This window comes from Mus musculus, chromosome 10, assembly GCF_000001635.26.
Source record: "Mus musculus strain C57BL/6J chromosome 10, GRCm38.p6 C57BL/6J".
NCBI classification, from domain to species: Eukaryota; Metazoa; Chordata; class Mammalia; order Rodentia; family Muridae; genus Mus; species Mus musculus.
Genome location: NC_000076.6, coordinates 105102494 through 105108497, shown reverse-complemented (window position 1 = coordinate 105108497; position 6004 = coordinate 105102494). Strand labels below are relative to the sequence as shown.

At 36.6% G+C, this 6004-nt stretch overlaps 1 long non-coding RNA gene across 1 annotated transcript; it reads left to right on the top strand.

The window, feature by feature from the left end:
- Positions 1-2693: 2693 nt before the first annotated feature.
- Positions 2694-5675, top strand: Gm40753. Its single transcript, XR_872006.1, has 3 exons — positions 2694-2801; positions 4722-4792; positions 5316-5675. It is a non-coding gene; the product is annotated as a predicted gene, 40753 (long non-coding RNA).
- The last annotated feature ends 329 nt before the right edge of the window (positions 5676-6004 follow it).

The window sequence follows — 6004 nt, the reverse complement described above, 5'->3', positions numbered from 1 at the left end:
AGCTCAGGCTGGCCTTAAATTCAGAGATCTACTTACCTCTGCCTCCTGAATGCTGGGATTAAAGGTATGCACAACCAACTTGCATACTTTCTTAATTCTCCATTCAGCTGAATAGAGAACATGTGAAATACCTGCTCACTGGAAATTTAATTTTGCCTTGGTTACCTTAGTAACATTTGGCCGGGTGTGATTTGGCCATTTAAATATTTATTACCCACAATTAAGAGCTCTCCAGACTGGTTTTGCTTTTAATGTTTTATATAATGTAATATGATTTAACTTAAAAATTAGGGATAAGAAAAGACTTGTTAACATTCTTATACATAAGCTGTGAACATCTACATAAAAACTTTTCTGAATAAATTTACCTAAATAATAAACTACTCAAGAAATAAAGGTATCAGAGTAAAGATTCTTAGTCACAGGGAATTCGCAGTCTGGATAGGCAAAATTATTTGTATTTATACAATGTTGAGACACTATGAAGATGACCCTACACTACAACACAGGAAAAATGATCAAATTGTAGAATTGCTATACTGAGTAACAATACACATTTGCATGTCAGTCCTGACTAGGTCACCATAAGGATAAGGATCAAATCTTAAGGACTCACCAAATGTTGTCTTACCTAGATCTCATCAATAAAGATGCCTGTCAATTCTTTCCCTCCACCAGGTTAATTAGGTCGAAATGAATGAAGCAACATCAGGAGAGGAAACTACTCAAAGTTATTTTAGCAACAATGGTTCACTTTAGCACAAATGCTTTGAGAGCTGATGAAATAGCACTTCTAATGTTCATGTTCAACAGAGTATTCCTGGTTAGAATTCTAGTTGTAAAATATATGCTCAAAAACAGCTTTGAAATAATGAGTAAGTGAGAGAATGAATCCTCTTAAACCAATAAGGAAATATGTATATATATATTACATATCCAAATTGATTGTGCTTGTTCATATATGTGCAAATTTGCCAGTGTCTGATTATTTCAATTGGTTATGGTTTAGCTCTTCTTAATTATTACAGACTATCATTTATGAATACATATAAATTGCAAATTCTACCAAATCTTTGTTTTAAGAATGTTAGGAGAGGGGTGGGGGTGGGAGGAATATCTAGAAAGTCCAAGAGACCTGGGATGCGGGAGGCTTCCTAGATTCAATGTGGGTGACCATAGCCAAAACGCCCAACAATAGAAAAATGAAGAGACCATCTCCTGTAGTTAGGGCCCTCAGTGAAGAGATGGAGACACTAATCCACCTTCAAAATTTTCAACCCTAAATTGTTCCCGACTAAAAGAAGTGCAGGGATAAAAACATCAAGCAGAGACTGAACAAATGGCAGAAACCAAACCATGACACCATTTCTTATGCTAGGTTGTGCTTGCAGACTGGAGCGTATCACGGCTGTCCTCTGAGAGGTTCTACCAGCAGCTGACTGAGACAGATGCAGACATAGCCAAGCTTTGGACTGAGCCCAGAGAAGAACAACAGTGTCAACTAACGTGTACTTCTGGAAGCTCCTAGAGACTGAGCCACCAACCAAAGAACATACACATGCTGGGCACAGGTTCCAGGCACATATGTAGTAGAGGAATGCCAAGTCTGACCTCAGTGGGAGAATATGCACCTAATCCTGTAGGGACCTGATGCCTCAGAGAGGGGGGGATGTCCAGGGGTTGGGTCACCCTCTCAGAGGTGAAGGGGAGGTGGTTGGGGTGGCATAACTCTGCAAGCAGGGTCTTGGAAGGGGCAACATTTCGGATGTAATAAATAAAATAATTAATAAAAGTAATAAAAAGGAACATTAGGCCACATTTGGCTGTATGATTTCTTTTCTCCAAGATTCATCATTTCATTATGTTTTTCAGGTGTTTCCTTCTGTCACCTCTATCAGTGTTTCATGACTTCACAAAATACTCTGGCTTTACAGGATGCTCCTGACATCTTCTCTGCTAGACTCAGTGACCTTAAGGGTTGATGACACCAAGGCCTCAAAGTCCTTTCCAGGAAATGCTGCTCACTTTTCTCCACCTTGAATTTCCTATACTTATATATTTTTTAATATTTTTCTGCACTTACATCTCCTTATATTTTTTCTTATCTCTAGATCAATTGAACACACACACACACACACACACACACACACACACACACACTCACTCACTTCTTTAAACATTTTTCTTTCTATATAGACCAGGTTAGCCTGGAATTTGATCCTCCTGCCTCATCCTCCTTACTGGTTTTTCAAAATAATTTTTGAATGATTATAAAGAAATGGCTATTCTTCCATCTTTTCATTTAAAAGTCCCTCATGATTTCAAAATAATGCAGTCCAGCTACACTCTCTTCTACTTCATAAATGGCTCTCTTTGATCTTCATTCCTATACGATTATCAAAAGTTTTGATTGATTGTCCAACACCTCCTCTCTGCCCTTTTCCTTAGTTAAATATCCATCTTGTTGACTTATCTTATGCCTTTAGTCTCAAACCATGTATTAGCACTTGTATTTCCTAAACGTGTCTGACTCTAAACTTTATTGACATCTTTTAAATATGTGTTAGGAGTCAAACAATCAGTATCTTGTTGAAAAAGCCTCAATTTAAATTATAATTGTTTAACTCCTAAAAACTTGCTATAGTTTTCCTTTTATAATTTATTAAACATTATGTTACATATTGCTTAACAGATTTCTTTACATTTTAGAATGGAAATTCTTGAAGGACAGAACTTTTATCTTACTGACTTTCAAATACCATGGTCTACAGCATCATACACTTCATAGTGGACTTCTGACGGTAAACATTCAATTGATGACTGAACAAATAATTCAAGTGAATTGGGGTAGATTCTTCTTTCAGAAAATCTTTTAGGAATATTGTTTATCAGATCTCCTCTATTTTTCCTTTCTATGCATAAGAACACTTGCTGGATAAATTTAGCATTGGGCTCACTCTCCATGATGGAAGTGATTTTATCATGTGAGAGTGGGACTATTTCTTTCAAATCATATGGTCGTGCATATTTTAGGAGGGATATTTTTCTTAGAGCATGCCTACAATTGAGGCCCATGATAAATCAGGCAGATTGTCATTTGTGATTGACATTTTTTTTTTGTAGTCATGGTTACCAAGATTAGTCTGACCAGGGAGACTATAATCATTAAAGAGATAACAATATTTTCTATATTTTCTAATGTACCTAGCTGGAGTCATTAGAATATATTACTTGTTTTCCTTCCCTTTTTAATCGAAGAATGTAGTTCTACTTAAGAGATTGAATAATTTCATTGAGAAATAAGAAGCAATGATAGGCACTTGCAGTCAGTACTGTCATTGTTTATTTAGAAAGGTTTGTATGGAGTGTACTTGGGAAACATGAGTAGCAGGGATAGCATTTTATTCGTCTTCAGGTTTGTCCAAGATCAAGATGTCTTTTACATTTGGCCAGCGGAAAGTGCCGACTCCATGAGGGATCAGATTTTCATTCCTGAGATCTGCCATTTAATAAATATTTCCATTTATTCATGAAAATTTGGTTTTCTGTGTTATCTGCTCTATGACGAGTTAGTCCAATAAAATTTTAAAACAGCTGTTACCTCAAAAACCTCAGAGAAATAATATCTTGAAAACAGGATTCTGTCACTGAGTTTGTGGATCATTAGAGAGAGACTACTCAGTTAACCCTTATTTTTATATTATAATCAGCAATAATGCAAGAAGGGTAAGTTTGCCTTCTTTATAGACTTTTCAAACACAGAGACACAGATACACATATACATACATGCATACATACATACAGGCAATCTCTCCCCCTCCCTCTTTCTATGAGTTATTTATAGAGGGAACACTTCTAGTATATCATTTCAGGGAGACAACAATCTCTGTTGTGTAATATTCACAATGCAGTGATTTGAAATCTTGCAAAGAAATTTCTTCTCTCTCTCTCTCTCTCTCTCTCTCTCTCACACACACACACACACACACACACACACACTGTGTGTGTGTAGGCACATATGTGACACTGAGTATGAGGAATTCAGAAGACAACCTCAGATGTCCAAGTGTCTTACCTTCCTCCCCTTTATGTAAGAGAGTCCCTGCTCCTACCTGCTTGCCTCCTACCTATGATTCTGGCTGGCCCTAAAGCTTCCAGGAATTCCCCTGTCTTTGCCTCATATTTCCCCCACTGTGACACTAGAATTATAGATCATGCTAATACTCAGCTTTGTGTAGGCTCTAGCACTCAGAGATTATGTAGCAAACACGTTTTTTCCTCTCTAAGAAAAATGTAAAGTCCTATAATGTTTGTTATAGGTAGTTGAATGAATGATATAGAGTAAATAACATCTTTAAAGTATCTCTTGTTGACAGCACAAGCATTCTCTTCTGCTTTTACTAGCAATTATTAATTATTAGTATTAATAAAATAATTGTTAGTATTAACAATTTTTAAAATTCAGAGGATGCACTCTCTCACATCCTTTGTAGTTGTGGGAAATCTTGTATGTGTCAGTGACACAGTTATTTCAGTCAAGCTCCAAGCTCTATGTATTTTGATTATTGATGCATCTGACTGTCACAGCAGTAGGAGATTTAATTGGAAGACATATTTCTTTGACTGCAGTTAATTCATTGTGCCATTCTCTTTTAAATGTCTGTCACTATTATGTAAAGATTTGTGTGTGCAATTCATTTTCTAAATTTCTGTTTCCCCAGGAGTCACAAACTTATTCCAGCAAACTCAGTTTGATATATTAAACAATGAGCTTGGATTTCTAAAATTTTGGGTGAGTTATAAATTTTTGAGTCATCAAAGTTGTGTAGTCATGGTCTTTCTTTAAATCACAAACACACACACACACACACACACACACACACACACACACACAGAATTATTTATATGAGATATATTGGACCCCTTCCCAAACACCTCACAGATCATTCCTTTATCTCCCTACCTACCCAACTTCTAATTATTTTGCTCTCTTAAAAGTGCCAAACCTAACAAAACAAAAAGCACAGAACCATGGAGTCTAGTTTGTTTATAAAATTTTCACAGCATATTGGTACACATCAAAAACACACTTAATTGATTTAATTTTAGCGTGAACCACACAGATAAAGGTATATATTCTTTCAATACCATGATGTTCTATAGGAGAAGCACTCACTTCTTATATTATTAAAACACAAATGTTCTATACTATTATTCACTGTAATAGATAAACTCATATTTAAACAGCCTTAGGAATAATTTCACTTTTTGTTGTATAATAGTTTCCATCGAGACTGAAACTTTCCATCCTACAGGGAAGCACAGCTTCAGGAAGTTCATGAAACTAACCAGATTCATTAAGCCTATCCCTGCCAGAGTATGCAACAAAGACTGTGGAGAGTCATTCTCAGACTAGCTAAGCTGCAAAGAAGATTCTCAGACAAGTCAAGCTGCAAAGACTCTGAGACAACATCAGCTGCTTGGAAGAAGCAGAAACCAACAGAGATGCCTGGACAAAGTTTAGATCAACTGAGTCACTTAGAAAGGACAGCCTTCAACCTCTTGAGCTTCCTGTAGCTGGGCAGAATGCTCCAGGTTCCCAGGTTTGTGAGCTGCTACCTGGGTCAGAATGAGATTTCTACTGTAAGCAACTCCTCACCCGTGTTCCTGTAAGTAACCCCAATAAAGTCAAGCTTCACCAAGTCTGTCTGTGGTGGTATTTGTGCTTTGGTTTGTCATGGGCTCTTTTATCTGGAGTGAGTGGGTATGTATGTAACATCTCTCAAGGAAAAGTCTTGTCACGAATGAGCTTCTTGGAAATACTTTTGTAAGAAGATATCAGTTTGTTCTTTATCTGCAATGTGGATGAAGAGATGCTGTTTCTGAGATTAGGAGAACAAGGACTAAATTTCTCAGCTGTCAGTTCCCTTTCCTTAGCCTATGACATTAAAAAAATATATATGTTCTTTATCTGCCCATTAAATAATAATCACCTGACCTAGAA